Source organism: Dipodomys spectabilis, unplaced genomic scaffold (assembly GCF_019054845.1).
Source record: "Dipodomys spectabilis isolate Male_0828 unplaced genomic scaffold, ASM1905484v1 ptg000287l, whole genome shotgun sequence".
Lineage (NCBI taxonomy): Eukaryota > Metazoa > Chordata > Mammalia > Rodentia > Heteromyidae > Dipodomys > Dipodomys spectabilis.
The window spans coordinates 1477128-1496652 of NW_024870964.1; the positions used below are offsets into that span (position 1 = coordinate 1477128).

The 19525-nt window shown below is 33.2% G+C and overlaps 1 pseudogene; it reads left to right on the plus strand.

Annotated features, from left to right (window-relative positions):
• The first annotated feature begins 2482 nt into the window (after positions 1 to 2482).
• Positions 2483 to 2582, plus strand: LOC122126666 (annotated as a pseudogene).
• The last annotated feature ends 16943 nt before the right edge of the window (positions 2583 to 19525 follow it).

Here is a 19525-nt window from a genome sequence, read left to right on the forward strand (position 1 = left end):
AATTTATTTCTAACTACCAGTTTTTATAAATGGCTTTGTACAATGGTGTGTGATTATTTTATTTTACATAGGATAATTTATTTCTTCTACCTATAAGTTTTGGAAAAAGAAGAAAAATAAATTTACTCCTTAGAGGATTATGATAAAAATAGAAGACAGATTTTATGTTTCTCACATCTCTCATCAGTACCCATATTCAAGACTTAAAGTCATATTTCTTACTATGTTAGACAGATAGGGAAAAAATGAAACAACATATGATAAGGCAATTATTAGTGAATTTTTAAAATGTACCTTCTTATGTGATGAAATTTACTTTATTAGCTAATATTTGGGTTTGAAATATGGGAGGCTGATCTATTTAACCCATTTCTGGAAGGCACCTACTGAACAACACAAATGGTGGGGGGTATTATTTCTACAATTTAATGAATGGTTGAACTTTTTCGTTATTACTTCTGGGTACGTAAATCAACTCTATTGTAACTTGCTCCCTACACTTGAAAACCTTGTAATGTCACTGTCATCTACTTGTCAAGTGTTATTTTGGCAAATGTGATTTTAAATAGCTTATTTGGAAATGAATATACTTTCAGGAGATTAAATGTAGGTTATCATTGGTTTGAGAATGACAACATTTTTATACTACAGAACCTAGTTTTACTGAAGTACCAGTGTTTTGAAGCACTAAAGATCTTCTCAGTTAATGTTTTTCTAAATTATATTTGACATCTAAATCAAGTTTCCCTAACCTTAGTAGACCAATTATGGATCTATCATTCCAGAAACTATTTTTTTGGCTGCACTGAAATCTTTCATTAATCATTAGGAGAGGGGTATTAAAAATAATCTTGTTCATTTGTGATTTTGTTCACTCATATGGGCTGGTCATCTGTAAATTGAAAGTTTGAATTACAGTACTTTCTCTCAGATTTTGTGATCTCATCTTTCATTTTAAGTTGCCTTGCATTTCACAATTCATTATTGCTAATTCTTGTAAGGAATTGGGGCCCTGAAATATTATAGGAAATGAGAAATTGAGATGAATCTTCAATTATTTTGTTGGCATGTTGGATGGGCCTATGTCAGAAGTCTTGCCCTTGTTATCTGATGATGCAGATAACTGGGACCAGGTATCCTAGAACCCGTGGGTCCTGCAGACATCATATCACCAAAATTTGGGTATAATCAGTAAGAATGTTTCAGAAATATGGAGAAAAATAATTTGGGACCAGTGAGTTAAAACAATAAACAGAGCATCAGAGTAAAATCCCTTATAGATTAGCAGAAAACAATATGTTATTTTACATGTGAATTCAGAAGACCACGAAAATTTAGAAGGTATCACAAGTTTATACCGAAGATATTGCATTGATACTCTTTATATTCTAATAAATATTTTAATCCTAATCATTTATGTTCCAATTTATTTATGGGAATAAATGGCAATATATTTGTCAAATTATCAATTCTAGTAAGATTCATTGTGTGAAATTTAAAATCAGCACATACAAATATAAAATATATAAGTTTATATAATATAAAAATTCTTTTACATTGTTGTGTTGTGGTTAGGGAATCAAAGGCAACTCTGTTTTAAAGTATTATTCAATTATCTCTACCTCAGTTTTTGGTAGAGTTAGACTTAGAGATTTACCATTTGTAGATTTACAGCCTAGAGAAAAGAGGAAACACTGTGATTAAAACATTATCAATTTAAGGTCTAATATTGAGGAGAAACATATGGACTTTTCCAGGAGCTATGGAAATATTTGGTGATAGAAAGTCAGTAGTGTAAGTTCTGCCTGGTTGGATTATAGGCAGGCCAGGACAGTAGGTAATCATGCATATGAACAATTTTTTCACCTTCTTTGCTTTAGCTACTTTTGAAATGATAAGTATAATAACCAATTATATTTCGATAAAATGCCTTCCATTCTGAACAATTCTGTCTGAACTGTTCATCTTTCTATGATCCCTTGTAACTAAGATTAGTTTTGTTCCAGTAAGACAATCTATGCTGTCAGGGTAAGATATTCTGTTTGGTCTGTTCCTACATGGAAGAAGGGTAAAGGTTCAAGTAGACATTTGTCCCACAAGACTTCATTTGGGAAATTTTAAGCTGCAGAAGATTAGAAGTAGCTCTTAAGCAAGGCTTACTTTGAGTCCATTAGCTCAACAAAGCTAACTCAGTTGATAAATAAGTACTTGAAAAGCCATCACCTTTGGACTTAGCTGTAAAGGCTTCAAAGTATGATCAAATTTAAAATGAAAACGACAAAATAGTCATTGCCCAAAAAATTTTAAATGTGAGCAATCGACCAAACTATATAAGTTTTTCCCACTATACACAGAATTTTAGAGAAATAAGATCAATAGCATTTTTAGGAACAATAAGGGTTCCTTGTTACAAATAGGCAACCATGGATATATGCCTGTATAAAGATTGCATCATTAAGTATTTAAATTTATAGTACACTACATGCTTCAGCAGCAGGTCTACCCAAATTACAACAATACAGAGATTAACATGACACTTGCACAAGGATGATATGAAAATTTGTGAAGTATTCCATATTTTTCATTCTTCTGATGCAAGAAATGAAAAATAGTTATTAAAAAGTTCATTACAAAAATAGAAGTGTAACAATACATGTAATTCATAGAATTAAAGGTTAATTTGACATCAGTGTATTAAATCTTCACTTTAGAAAGGCCCTTACATAGCATAACTTTTACAAAACTTGAAATTAGATAACATTGTCATTTTATCCCAAAGAAATAAAATAATAAAAAGACCTAGAAAAAAAGGAATCTTAAACTTCGATATGGAATGCAATCTGAAAGGACACATTTATTAATGAATCTATACATTATATGACAATGTAGAATTCAAAGTATTATATCTAGGAGCTAATGAAATAGATTATGGACATTATACAAATATAGATATACTTTTTTCAGAAAAGCACCAGCAACATCTTTAGTTTCTATACTATTCATTTCAACAGATAAGTTAAAATTATGTCTGATTTAAAAAAATTACAAACTGCAAAAATCTTTATAGATGTATACAAACAACTCTTGAATACATTTTGACATCAAAGTCAGGCAATTCACTTGGAAGAATACCATGAAATCCATGCATTTTTAAAGTAAGATAATGCTGTCGCTTTGTATTGTGAAAAAAATTTGAAGGGACACAAAGGATGGACTGGCATTTTTGAAAGTTAAGAAAGTTAACCAAACCATTACTACGAAGGAGAACAATTTGTACAGCCTTCCACAACTTCAAAATGGTAGTGATACATACTTATCCTTTTGGCAATATCAAATGCAGTTTCTTCCAAGTTGTTCTTCAGACCTGGTTTGATACAATGGTTCAACAGAAGGAGATACAGCTTCTCTTTGCTATTTCTATTCCCAGCAGCAAGATGCAAGGGGGTCAAGAGGCCTTTAGTTTGGGGATTGGTATCCGCATCATGATGAAGTAAGAAAGAAGCCACTCTGGTATTATTCCACATATAAGCACTGTGCAGGAGTGTCCAGCCATTCAGAGTTATTGCATGAATATCTGCTTTGAGCTACCAACTCATGGACAATGTCTAAGTGTCCACTCTAGGCTTTCTGATGAAGAGGGGTATACTCATCCTCATCCCTAATATTCATCTGGGTGGCCTTTTTGGAAAGTAGTCTCCGCACCATAGTAAGCCAATTAATTTCGGTATCCCAAAGAAGAAATTTGCTTGGATCCTACTCCACTTTTCTTGCAATTGATACCATTCCTCACTTTTTCATCTTGTTCCTTGTCTTCGTCAGAATTGCCTAACCAGAGACTTTGAGTGCCAGTGGGAATGAGATGTCCATGTATTTCCCCAATAGTTCACATTGGTTGAACTGGTAACAAAAATTTGGTGAATTTTCTGCATATGTTTTTTCACCATGATTTATTTTCTTTTTCCATTTTTACTATACTTACTTATTCTAATTGAAGAGTAGGGAATTGATAGCAGAGGAAAGATTTTCCTCAGTATTCAAAGGTACAGACTGAAAATGAGGACTAGTGATGTCTTCATGTGCATCTTATACTAGGAATGAGAAAATAGGAAACAATGCCTTCTATGTAAATGATTTGGGAAATACGATGTTATAGTGTAAGAGAACTCACTATTCAACATATGGGTTTTAAGAGCTTTCTAGTATCTTTCTAATGTTGGTATCCAATATTAGAAAAAATGTATAATGCAGTAGTAAAATAGAAGTGCTTTGTTTGACTACCTAAATTCTTGTTTTTTGAAAGACACTTGTTTTCATCTATAAATAGGACTGTCTATTGTCTTCAGGTGATTTTGATGATCGAAGATGCTTAATGAGAAGTCAAAATGTATTAGTGGTCCTTTGCTATCAATTAAATTTCACTTTTTCTAATTGGAGAATATAATGATCAAAGCAGTAGTTCAGAATCAGCAAGCAATAGTTCAGAATCATGCTTCAAGTGCAAGTGAATCACCAGTAAATAATCCTTGACTCTATTTTCAACAAAGTTTTGTCACAGATACAATCTGCCTGCCTTCTCTAGCTGCTTTCGTAGCCTGGACCTATTCCTTCATTGTACAGGAAAATTGTGATTCAACTGATTTCAGTCAGATTTGTTAGTAAAATCATCAAGTATTTAGATTCTTTTTTTTTAAATTAGCTGTGGGGCCTGAACTCTGAGCCTGGGCACTGTCCTTGAGCTCTTCAAATCAAGGCAAGCGCTCTACCACTTGAGCCACAGCACCACTTCTGGATTTTTCTGTTTATGTGGTGCTGTCTTGGGAAATGGCAGAGCAGAATGTGAAATGATGCAACCAAAATTATAAAAGCAAAATAAATTAGGATAATTATGGAGCAATCATATTGTCTATGAAAACCATGAAAGAGAGAGAGGAAAAGAGATACAGATGTACAATGACCTAGCTAGCCACAAAATCCATGCTTCTAACCAATTTACAGAGCTAACAATTTTTTTATATTTTAAAAGAGATGGAAAGAGAATTTATGTATTTACTTGAAATTAGTAAATAAATTTTTAGTCGCTTACATAAAGAGAAATATCTTTGACCAAATTACAGACAAGAATCTTAATCCTTGGGCTGGGAAAATGGCTCAGTGGTAGAGTGCTTGCCTTGCAGCTTACTAAAGTGTGGAGTCTACTTTCCAAAATGGCCACTCATATGAATACTATGGATGAGGATGAGTATACCCTTCTCCATTGGGCAGCCTAGAGTGGACACCTAGACATTTTCCATGAGTTGGTATCTCAAAGCAGATACTCATGCAATAACTGTGAATAGCTGGACACCCCTGCACAGTGCTTATATGTGGAACATATTGCAACAGCCCCTCCCCCCCCCACACATATACACACACATCTTCAGATTTCTTCTTAAGTATTTTTGTGTATGGTCTTAAGAATAAATTTTCATTACTAAATTGAATTTCTGACAGGACAATATCATCACTGTACATCTTGCTTCTAGGATCTCAGTTTTAAATTACTATCTAAGTATGTGCATTACATAAGTATAGGAAAATGTAGGAGCCACACAGGTGGCTCAGGTCTTTAATCCTACCTAATCAGAAAGATGAAATCTGATGATTGTGCTTTGAAATCAGACCAAGAAAAAAACGTTCATTAGATTATGATTTGAAAATGACCACAAAAGCTTGGAATGGAGCTGTAGTATAATCAGTAAAATTGTAGCCTTGAGAAAACTAAAACAAAAAAAATAACAAATTCTGGGACAGAGCCAGGCCCTGAGTTCAAGCTCTAGTATTAGCACCAAACTAATGAATGAATGAATGAATGAACTAAAAATAAATTAAGTGGTCACATGTGAGAGAGACAAGTAAAATGTAACAACCGTGGTGACTGGATTATGTATTATTTTGTAATAAGGCAAATTATTATTTTTCCTAATCACTAATATTTTATTTGAACTTTTTTGTACAATAAACCCTGAATTTGGCATTCATGTATATGTGTGTGTACATGTGCGCACATGTGTGTGTGTGTGTGTGTGTGTGCGCGGTTGCAATGTTTCTTGCCAATGTGGACAGAGTGAGGCTGAAAAGAGCTGTGTTGCAATGTTGTTATTTATCAATGTTCTGTCCTGTCATTTCAGTAGAAGCACACTTCTGTACATTTTATTTGTCAAATAATAACATCATCATAATCAAAGCATTTACACCATTAAGTTAGATAAAAGAGATCACTTTCAGCTCTTAGTATATGCTAGGAAAGAAGATACTCATATAAGTAGGTAGTAAGTTATTGCTGTAAGATGACTGTCAGTACAAAATATGTATTTGACCTCTTAAATTGGATATACTTTTAAGATATACTCATGGAGTGATTTTGACCAACTTGACAAAACAGGTATTACTCTCTGGTTATTCCTGTGAAACTCAAGGTGGATAAACTCTTACCGGATTTCTGTTGAAAATAACATTCTTTGTAAGATTGTATCTATTCACACTAAGATAATAAACTCCGTATTTTTTAAGTTTGAATATACCATCATATTGACTGAAAATCAGTATTGTGGATATGTTTGTTAGATATACATTGCAAAAACAAACAAAAAGCATGCGTCACCTCCAGATTGTGGATGCATTTGAAGTAAGAAATATGCATTTTAATTAGTTATTATCATATATAAATCTTTTTCAGCTCTAACTCATAGCCTCACTTACTATTATTTTAATCTTTATTTGATTACTTCATCTATCCCCTAAATTATAACAAGTGAGTTAAATACAAAGGCAAATATGTGGTTTGACTTTGTCACGCATGTGTGAGGATGCACAATATGGGCAAATAGATGGATTGGAATTAATAGCAATTATCCATTTTGTTAAAGTAAATATGGTTTTCCTAAACTGATTCTCACAATTCATATTCCATTCAACAAAAAGAAACGTGTAACAATTCCCTTTGTTTTGCTCCTTATTAACTTTGTTTCCATTTTATTTTATAATGAAGGATGATGTCATAAATCTATTGTAGATGCAAAAATATGTTAATATATTTCTAACTGTATGCATTGATCTATACATACACACATATATTACACAGGTTATAATGATAATTTATAACTTCTGTAACTATACAATTTACTAAATTATTAAAAAACATCGACGGCTCATGCCTGGAATCCTGGTTACTCAGGAGGCTGAGATCTGAGCCATCCTGAGTAGGAATTTGAAGCCATCCTGGGCAGGAATGCCCAGGAGCCTCTTATCTCCAAACAACCAACAGAAAATCAGAATTGGAACTGTGGCTCAAAGTATTAGAGTGTTAGCCGTGAGAGAAAAAGCTCAAGGACAACACCCAGGCTCTTTGTTCAAGAACTACAATCTACCCAAAAAAATCTATTTAATTTACACCTGTGTAAGTAAAGTATTTCCATCATCCAAATGCACATCCATGCTCATTTGCAAGATAACTCTGTTTTGTCTGAAGTACCACTAAACATTATCACTAAAGTAGCATTGGAACGTGGGTTCATTCTATCACTCTAATGGATTTTTCTACACTCAAATAGTCAAGTGTTACAATTGTTCTAATTATTTAAAATCATAGCTTTTTCTTTAATACCCCTATTCAAACTAATATTAGAGTTTGAATTGAGTGTTTTGTGCCCCTTAAATGGGTGTTCTTACAACTTTTTCATGCCCCCAGCCCTAAGTTTTCCTGATTATTTTTCAGCTAGAAACTGGCTTCCTATTTGTGTATGAAATTGAGCTTAGTCCACTTGATGTTATTCTTCCTGGAATTTCGAATAACAGTGCATGGCATTGTGTACAGAATTTTCTGTTGTCTGGGCTTTAGCCACTATCCTAAAAACAGCGCACTCCCATGTAGTCAGGAATTTCATAAGCTTGTCATAGCTGATTTTTTTTTAAATCTTTCATTTCCTGCAGGTTCTTGAGTACTGAATTAATTTGTGTTTTCTAAGGTTGTTTTGTTTCATTTGAATCTATGTGTTGAGTTGTTCCTCACTTTTCCTTTTGTTTCTTTCCCTCAAGTTCTTAGCCAAAGTGCTGAGAAACCAATTCTTCTTTCTCAAAGTAGTCAGGATGAACATTATTTATTCCAAAACAATTTCAGTATCTATGAATGTTATACACATGCTAAGTGCTGAGAAGGGTGTTTTTATTTTCATGTCAGGCTTTGGCATACACAGACAGATCATGAAATATATGAAGAAAATAAAAGTACAGATGAATGCCAGGAGGAGAATAAACTATTATTAATTGTTTGACAGAGGTTTCTCTTCTAGTGAAAGAAATATAATGCTTGTTGCAGGATTTCACAAAATCATATTGCTAGGAGGATCCTAAACAATCATCAAATACTACAGACTTGAGAGTGATGAATTGACTTCCTGAATAATTTACTTTTGGGTCAAATAAAAGCAGGCTTCCAAAAAGAGAGTAGATTTTAGAGAAACATGATGGATTTTATGTAAATAGGTCCTTAGCTGATTTTGTTAATTTGTGAACTAATACAGGGAAATAAAGTACAGCAAGGTAAAAAAAAATAAAGGACATCACTTTGAAATACTCATTTGTGTTTGTGTATGTGTGCATTCATGTGCGAGTACGCACGTGCACATGTGCATGTGCTCATGCATGCATTCACCATTCTTGAGCCGTGATAGTGCCTGGGAACTATTCCTCATCTTCTGTGCCCAAAGATAGTGGTCTACCACTTCAGCCACTGTTACAATTCTGGGTTTTTTTTTTTTTTTTTGAGATAATCGCTTGCATTTTCATGATTTAACAGTGGTCTTCAGATCTCAGACTCCCGAGTAGCTAGCTAAGCTTATTCAGCCTCTGAGTAGCTAGTTAAAATTCTGCCTGTCCTCTAAGCTGCACTGCTCTTTTATTCTTTTCCTGAGATATTCACAAGCCTAAGTCATATATATGTCTAGTTGCTTTAAAAATATTCTTACTGTTTGGCACCAGGGGATCCCATGTGTACTCTTAACTACTTAGGAGGCTTGAGAACAGAACCCAAGCCAAAAGTTTAGTGGACTTACTTCTTCATCTATAGCTGAGTGAACTGGATCATTTCCATCATCCTGCACTATCTAGAGACTAAGATTGGAAGGACTGCGGATCCAGGCCAGTCAAGGTAGCAAGCTAAACAAGTTGGTTTGCAATTCTGTTGCCATTGATGATGGGAAGGCTAAAAGAACAGATCAGGGGCATGTTTTTGTGAAAGGGAAGCCCTATCCTAAAATTAACCACTGATATCACTCTGGCCTAGAAAGAACAATATACCCCAAGTTGAAATCCCCACATTTTCCCACAACGAAGATAAGTATGTACATTAACATCCAAAATCTTAATACAATCTATTCTTTGCTCTAATATCAGCTTTATATAATTATCATATGATGTGACAGAATAATTTCTTCATTAAACTTATGATAATTTAAAAGACCTAGAAAATTATTTCTCACTTATTAAGTGTAAATGAATGGCAAATTGAATCATTTCTTACATACTTGACTACCACTATAAATTTATCTTATGATTATTATTAATAGTAATATATTCTGAGTTATTACTTTACTTTTTAACAGTTATTAAACTTTTTGCTTTTCAGCTGAAGTTGAAGTATTTAAATAGTATCATCAAAGTATATTCCTTAGGTATTTAGGGCAGTTTTTTTACATAGTTTTTAACAAATGGCTTGTAAGAATTCTTAATTGGTATATCATTTGGTTTATTTTTAATTTCAATATAATTTTATTGTAATGGTAATGTACACAGGGGTTACACTTACATAAATGAGGCAATGAGTACATTTCTTTGGGAAGGAACATTGTTATATCTTCCATCGATATTTTTGTACACTCAAAACAAGAACTACAGATGCTTTTGCTGTTGCTATTGATCAATGGGTACTTTTGCTTTCTTTGTTCATGCATTTTTTATTATAAAATTGATATACTGAACGTTTACACTTAATTAAGTCAACTAAAGAGTAGACTTCATTTTCTTTTCTTTTTTTTGGGGGGGGGGGTCCGGTTGTGGGGCCTGAACTCTTGGCCTTGGCCCTGTCCCTCAGCTCTTCAGCTCAAGGCTAGAGCTCTACCACTTGAGCCACAGCGCCACTTTCGGTTGTTTTCTTTTTGCTTATGTGGTGCTGAGGAATCGAACCCAGGGCTTCATGCATGCAAGGCAAGAGCTCTACCACTGAGCTACCTTCCCAACCCCTACTTCATTTTATCTTCTGAAGTTCAAATTTTGAGCTTAAATGTTTCCTTTTGTTTCTTTAGGATAATTCTTTTTTCAGAGTTTTAAGATCAGTTAATTTAATTTTGCATGATTTTTACACATGTAAATTATTCAGACAAATATATTTTGCTTTAAAAATATTTAACGTGTGGCTATTTAAAAATTATTTTCTTAATTTTTATATGGTTAGTGAATTTAAATACATTTATTTTCTTATAGTTATAAACGTATTTGTCCAGGTAACAAATACTTACTGTATTTTCAAGAAACACACACTTTATTAAGAAAGGCTTCATTACCTGATCACTTTTTAGAAATATTTGTACTTGAATTTAAAAAAAAAAAATTTTGAGCTCGGCATGGTGATTTGTTGCATCCATTTTCTAGCTATGGTGGGAAGTGTAAATAGGGTTTGTAATTCTAGAAATACCAAGAAACTCTGTGACCTTATTATAAAACTATTCAGAGTGAAATGATTATAGATATAGCCATCCCTAGCGTTATATACAGCACCTCGCTATCATTTTCTAAATCTTCCTTTGAAACACCAGTAACATCAATCTTTTGTCAAAATAAAAGGACACATGTTTCAAAATGTTTATTATTTAAACTCATATGCAAAGGTTCTCATGTCTTCTATTAATTTTCAATTTACTTAATCTATTAAAATCCAAGTATATTGTGATTATTTTATTTCTACTTAACATTTAAATAGTACGAGCAATATTATGATTTCATATAATAACATACTTTTACAGTTTGTGATGATTTCCTCCATTTAATATGATAAAATCAATATTCCAAATGTGTGTATGTGGTGTGTGTGTGGGAGGGGGGGTGTGTGTTTATGTGGTTTTTGTGTGTGTGTGCTTTGTAATGCTTGGGAGTTCACACCATTGTTTCACATATACAAAGCCAATGGTTTACCACTGACCTATAGTCTCGAGTTATAATCCAAATAGTGTTTTAAAACATGACTTTCAAACTTTCATTCCTAATACGCTTTGTCAAAATTATATATGGTAAAATGTTATCCATATTCTATCCACGCTAGCAATTTTTATTGTTATTTAGAATATTTCCACTACCTTTCCACTTCCAAACTCTTGTGTTTGTTATTGATAAAGGTTTTACTTTGCTTCTTTTCTCTCTTCATTCTTTTTCCCTTTAGAGTTTAACTATTTTTTCTCTTATTTCTTTGGAAATTAATGATCATATTCCTATTACACTTTCTTAACATTGTAACAGGTATATACAATGCTTTAATTTCTATTTTAATTTTTCCCATTTTCACTGACTTTTAGTACAAACTATTAGATGGATTTAAAAGAAACTTGTCTCAGGACACTTTATTTTTCTCCTTCTCTTCTCTGAAGTCTTTCTGTTTTTTAAAACTCACTATCAATGACATATAGCTCCTATGTGGTACATCATTCTTTCCCTTCTTACTCTCTTCTGTTGTACAGCTCAAGTTGTTATCATTCAGCTTTGTTATGCTACAGTGTTATCTAAATCTTAACTCATTCCTAAATTAATTTTAGTTGTTTCAAGTATTCTCTGAAGACATTTTTCTATATATAATATCTGAGGTCTTGTGTTTTTACAAGGTACAAAATATGAGTGAGTATCAAACATCTAGATATCTCTGTAGAATATTGTTCCACCTGCTCAGTAAACTCGTATGTAAATTCAAGGAATACAGGTCAGTCAGAACAATCTTGTAAAATGGTGTAGGTTCAGCCTTCATACTAGTTTTGAATCTTTTTACCGTGTTTAGTAGTGACGACAACATAGTTCTACTACAAGAGCAGACATATAGAAGAATGTAACAGATTTGTCAAAAATAAATTCTTAGTTTTATGGTCAATAGATTTTGAAAACTATCCTATGACTTTATGAAATAAAAATAGAATCTTAAATGGGTGTATAGCACTATTGTCTCTCGAGATTTAAAGAATGATCTTAGACTACTACTTCAATCATTTTTTGTTTCTTTTGTTTTGTTTTTTGTCACTCATGGGGGTTGAACTCTGGGCTTAGGCTCTGTCTGTGTGCTCTTCAGCTCAATGAGAACACCCTACCACTTGAGCCACTGCACCACTTCTGGCTTTCTAGTGGTTTATTAGAGATACGAGTCTCATGGACTGTCCTGCCAGGGCTGGCTTTAAACCATGATCCTCAGATATCAGACTCCTGAGTAGCTAGGATTACAGGTGTGACCTACAGGCGCCTGGCCTACCTCAATCCTTATACAAAAATTTAAAATAAAAAATGATTATCAAACTAAATGTGATATGTAAAAACCTATAAGAGATAAACGTAAAAATTGATGACATTGTATCTGTAAACGTTTCTAAATGGAAAACATTAGTGGCTAAAGAAAAGCAAGAATATACTGGATTATATCAACTGATAGCCTTTCATAATTCAAAGGACACTATAACAGAAATGAAACCATATCCAACAGATACAGGGAACATATTTGTTAATGCCACAATGTGAATGCTACAATGATTCTGAATCTTAAGTATTTTTATATCTTCTAATTCTATATAACTTTTCCTGAATAGGATATTTCTTTAAAGAACACGTGTAAATTACTAGTCAATAGGATTAGCATATGAAATAAGTTCCTCTTCAGTATCTAAGAAAAAAGACAAAGAAAACTCACTAGTATGACCCTTATATAAAAGATGACACAAAATATAGTAATGCATTTGTGGAGAAATTGATAAACTCCTCATAATGATCGATTTGTATAATACTGCAATCATTTTAGCAAGCAAGTTTTCAAGTCTTAAAGGTCAAAAAGAATTGTATAGGATCCATTCATTATACTTCTATGAATGTATTAAGAAGTAAAAACATGTTTGGACAGGGAATTGTAGTTCATTGACAGTGCACTTGAATAGTATGTGTGAGACCCTGGAAAAAATCCCCAAAATAAAATTTTGAAAACACACACTATAGAGGGTGTATGCTGGACAAATTCCTTTAACAGAATTTTATATCTATTTTAATGTCTGTTCTAAAATTTATAACATTTCTATTTGAAGAAATGCAAGTTTGTGAAAATTAGGCTTTGAAAACCTATGAAGGTAAAATTCACATCCAAAGCACTAAAACGTATGCAATAAAAGGAGATAATATATTGCAAGTGAATTACATGTCAGCAGAATACGTAAAGAGACGTTTTTGGTGTTGGCTAAGAACTCTGTAAACTACAGCGTTTAAAACAAAGATGTGATTTCTGTTTATTTTGAGGGTTTTTTTGTCTGTTATTTTGAGTTTATACAGAGATAACTCAATCAAAAGTGTATGTGATACCTAGGAATACCTAGGTATTATGCATCATTTATAAGTAATTGATAACCTTTTCTGGAAGAAACTTTTAGCAAATGACAGAAGACACAAATCTATGCATCTGCATTTTATGAAAGCCATTGGAGCACTAATGTAGGAAAAAGCCAAGTAAATATTTTGCATGTATTCTATTGCTCTCCCTTTAACTTGAAAGTTATAGATTATGTGTTTTTATATTCTATTGGGACAATGACCTGCTGTCACTTATTTTTTTCTCTTCCCCTTCTTTTGCCCTTCCACTTACATAATTATTATTTAAAGAGACATACTTGACCTTGCATTTCTAAATTCTTCAAAATTATCGGAACTACTTTATACCTCTGGCAGCCTCCTATATCTTTCTCAAGGGAAATATTTTTGTCACTACCATTTTTATCCTCTATGATATTGGATATCTTCCTGCCTAATTCACTGCAAGATATACATTAGACTCATCCAGATATCTCAACACTCGTACCACCATAACATCCTATCTTACTTAGAAATCATGCTTTTAGAATGTCTGGGGAAGTGGCATCTCTCATTTTTGAATGACCTTAAGTGATACTTACAAGCAGTCATGTTTTAAAACAATATGACACTCAGTAGATGAATGAATTGACATAATGTGGTTTATGCATGCACGGTGGAATTTAATGCTTCCAATTCATACGGAAATGGAAAGTCTTGGAAAAATCAAACTAAGTAAAACAAACAAGACCCAAAGAAACAGATTCCGTGGTTTCCTCATTTGTAATGAGTAGGAAATGTCTAGGATCGTCCTAGCAGTGGAGCAGAATTGCTCAATAACTATGTATGTATGACCATATAAGATAATGATGAGCAAAATGAATTCCTGTATATGGAATCAGAGTTTTTTCTTTGTGGTTGTTGTTTTTAATGTACTATGTGATTTCTTATTGCTTTTGTGTTTTCCCTTTGGTTTATACCCAGTTATATTTGATTTCAATATCCTGTGTATTGTATATACATTTATCTTCATTTGGCAAGGGAAGAGGAACAACGAAATGGCGAGACAAAGAACAAAGGACAAACCAAAGCAATAGCAATACTCAGAAGACAACATGTTGGAAATTTACATTACAATTTGTGAGGGGTATTGGAGTGAAGGAAAACTGTGAGAAAAATGAGGGAGTGGGTAAAAAGTTCAACATGTTATGTATTCCCTACCTTACAATTACTGCAACACCTTCTACCTATCACCTTGACAATAAAATTAAATTAAAAAATGAGCTGCATAAAATGTATTTTCACTGTATTGGTATAATAAATATTATACTTTGTGTATGACCTTTTTACAAAATGAACATTTTGGCTGCTAATTTGAATTAATTACTCCTTTCTTTATCAGAGGGTCATCAACTTGAATATTATCAAACTATACAATATTTTCAGAATATACTTGCTATCATTTTGAATAAAAATTATTTTAGTCTTGTCTCATACTAAAACAAAAGTAGTTCAATTCTGTTGAAACTCCTAACTTTTAAAACTGTATAATTGTTAAGAGTACAGAGTATAGGTGTTCTTCAACATTCCTATGACTAATAACTACTCATTTTCAAATTCTGAACACGCCATACTAGAGACATTCAAAACAGTACCTGTTTGCGTTTTATTTAATTTTGCAATAGGTGCAGTTTTCAATGGGGCGTTACATATTTAAATTCAACAGAAAAAATAGCCACAGTCTGGTAGAAGGTAAAATTATGAAGTATCTATAATAATTCCTCAAGAGTAAACATTTGTAAGCTATTATTTCTATGACCATCAATCCCCAATTACTATGCCATAAAGTCATCCTAGCCCAACAATTTCCAACTTGAAAGGTGCACCTTAATATTCCCTAAATTCCCATCATGACAACGTATAACTTTTGTAAAAAATACTACACTTCTGCTAATGTGATGCCCTTTGTATTGTGGAAAGAATACTAAATTTTGCTGTATCATTTTCCACCCAGTGTTATTCTTGAGATCAGAACACTTGCAAATAATATTTATAGTTATATATTTTATCTATCATAGATATTCAGGAGATCTGAATGTCTGAATATTAAGATCTGAAGATTATGGTTCAAAACCCACCCAGGCAGGAAGGTTCCTTAGATTCTTATCTCCAATAAACTGCTCACGAAAAGCCTGACACAAGTGGCACTGAGGTTCAAGTGGTAGAGTAATAGCCTTGAGCAAAAACAGGCTAAGTGACAGTGGCCAGGCCTAGAAGTTAAGCCCTAGGACAAACCAAACAACAAAAACAGAATAAAAACAAACCCTAAACCTAGCATTTTTTCTCATTTTTATACAGAGGTACATGATTAAGGAATTTTTTTCCTGTGTTATGTATAGGTAGAAGAAAAAAGATGTCACAAAGTTACTGTCTTCATACCATGTTACAGCAGAATCTCAAAAAAATTTTCTTTATCTAAATTTATAAATTAATAGCATCAATTTGTTGGCAACTTTGTCTAGATCATTCACATTATCATGTTACTTATGAACTGTTGGAATTAACTATTAACTAAATTCTAAATATATCTCACTTGAAAGAATATTTTAGGCAAATAGAATGCCAGAATCATTTGTGAATTTGTAAAATAAATCTACTTAAAATGTATTTGGTAGTAACCCATAGAATATAAAATACAAACAAAAATATTTATTTTAAGTCTAAATTCTAATTTAGCCAGGTCTACAAAGTCCTACATTAAATGAACTTTCTTATTTCTCTAGGCTTAAGCTTTTGTAATCCTTCATCATTTCTTTGGACTCTAACAGAATGATGCATACTTTTTCAAATTTTTGGTTGGGAATCATGAGCTCTTTTTCATCTAGTAATGTTCTGTTTTGAAGAGAACATTTAAAACACAACTGAGGATTATATATGAGTTGCATTTCAATAGGAAACTTGACTTCTCAAAACATAATGACAAAATTAGCCCAAACTTCCAACTGAGTATTCCTTTCTTGTTTATTTTTTTTCTTGGTTTGTTTTATTGAGACAAAATTATACTACCTAGTCCAGTGACTGTATCACTGTGTAGTTCCACTATCTAATCACCTGTCTTAGTCTGAGTGCTAGAATTCCAGGCTTGTATCACATTGTCCTACCTTAGTTTGTTGGTTTATTTAATCTAGATACAGACTAGCAATTCTAAACTTCTCCAATAATATTTTCCACTAGACTGATGGCTCAGACTGTTCATGTACTATTTTCAAAGATGTTCTAACATTTGACACATGATATGAACATTTTCAGATGCACTGAAGGGATCTCTGATTCATTCCTCCCTGGATCCAATCCCTTTATTAATGATGACTTGCCTTTCTTACTATCTCTCTGCCCACCTATGTAATATTCTCAAGCTTTTTTGGGGAAATTTCACTTGAAGACTTTCTAATATTAAAAATTATCACTCAATTCTAGTCTTATAGGACATATTTTCTATTATTTTCTAACTTTTCTACAGAATCTGAGAATTGTTTCATATGTATGTTTGAATACATATAAGTGCTTCTGTGTGTATGTGCGTGTTTGTATGTATATATGTATGCAAAAACCTCAAGCTCTTCTTCAGCAATCTTGCTCATAACTAGTATTCCATCACTTGAGCCATTCTTCCAATGCATCTTTTGGCTGGTTAATTATAGATAGTGTCTCAAGAATTTTCTGCCCAGACTGGATGCAAACTGAACTTCCCAGACTCCTTTACATTCTTAGTTTTTATTTCTCCAAGAGTATCAACTTTAGAACTACAAACATTTTTGTGATTGTGAAGTCTAATCTGTGGCCCAGATTTTTAACTCGAGTTCATATAAAGATAGATGAACATACACATTACATATGCTGAGTGTACACTCTTTGAAATGTGATCCTAAACAGTGTGCCAGTGGCTCACACCTGTAATCCTAGCTAATCAGGAGGCTGAGATCTGAGGATTGCAGTTCAAATCCAGCATAAATAGGAAAGTTTCTGAAGCACTTATCTCTAATTAACCACCAGAAAACTGGAAGTGGTGCTGTGGCTTAAGAGGTAGAGCACAAGCTTTGAGCTGAAGAGAAGAGGGACCGGAGTTCAGGCCCCACTACCATCAAAAAAAAGAAAGAAAAATAAATGTGATCTTAGCTACCAGATCATTGCTAGTATAATTCTTGCTCTCTCAACATGGCCTTTTCTTTTTTCCAGTTAAGTCCATGGTCTTATATCTGACTTTCTTGGAAACAGAATTATTCTTCCATTCTACTTTCTACAAATTTTCATGATTAGCTATCATGATTTAGAGCTAGTAGAAGAAAGAGAGTGGCCTCATCCTTCATGTTCAACTTAGGAGTAATGCTTTCTCTATATCACTCCCATAGGTCTACATACTGGCCTTGGCTTTATTGTTTCAAAGTTGTCTTATTTGCAGTCTTCTATAGTTTATTGAACAATTATACTTAAATACAGAACATCTCTTTCTCCTATTACTATTGTTTCTACTTCTGTTAACTTATGTATACATGGGTAATAATGCACAACACAAACACTGACAAAAATGTTTCTGAGAACCTTCTTTCCACTTAAAATTGGTCTTAATTTACAGAGCACTTAGGAAATTTGAATTTAATGTACTCCAGGATAATGTATTTTTTTCATTTTTTTTATTGTGAAAATGGTGGACAGAGGGGTTAGAGTTACATAAGTAAGTTATTGACTACATTATCTAATGAGCATTGTTACCTCCTCTTTTGTCTTTCCCCTGCCATGCCTTTTCTCCCCACCACCGCAACTCTCCCCTCCTATCCGCAAGTTGTAAATTTCGTTTTCAACATAGTGTCTTGTTCATCTCATTGTTACAACAGGTCATACTCTATCCTTGTTTCACCATTTTATTTCCCTTCCCCTCCCCATATTAGAACAATGTATATGCAAGGTACAGCTCACCGACCTCAAATACAGTGGAAGCGGGTTATACCATGGAGGAAGAAAATAGAAGGAAACAAAAAACCATCACATAATACATGGTGGATACATTAAAAACAATAGTAAGAACGAAAAAACAAGTTGTTTCCGTATTTGAGGGTTCATTTCACTTAACATTGTCTTATATGGCCATATGTACGTGGATAATGTTTATGAGCCATGTAAATTCCATACTTTCTCGTTACTAAATTGTCTCTGAAACACGTGTTATCTCGTGTCCAAAGATGTCTTTGTGCTATTTCAATGAAGCCAGAAAACATTCATTTTGCCTGGAGCAGCACCGTAGATTGTTACTGGAAGTAAGTGGAAGGAACTTTTACGGGAATTAGAAACTGAATCCAGGAGAGAAATTGAACATAGAGAAATGACAAAGTTCAAGTTAATTTGTGCTGTCCTTTTGCTGTACAAGAAAATAATCCAAGGTTTGAAGGAAACTCTGTCCCTAACTTTTTCGAGTGTGCACTTTAGTCATAAAACTTGTCTGTAAACTTTTAGTTGAGAGTATTACAAAAGGAAACAATATGCCATTTGAAGGCCAGCATGGTAAAAAAGGAAATAACATTGTTTTACAGTGTTCTACTACAAAGAAACAAAGACATGGAGGTTTTAAAATGTCTTATGCATGGATATTTAACTCCTGAGATGATTCTCTTGTTGCAAAATTCAGATATCCATTCCTTTATTCTGGTCCTGAGTTCACCATATCAATAAAGATTCCAAAAAGCAGGATTCAGTGAGTATGCTCAGCAAAAGGAGCCTCTTTTCAAAGTAGTGCTTAAGGATGGGCCCAAAGAAATATGTGGATTTTTTGTTTGTTTGTTTAGTTTGTGCCGCTTCTGGGGCTTGAACTCAGAGGCTGGACCCTGTCCCTGAACATTTGTCTTTCCTGCCCACCTGTCCCCAA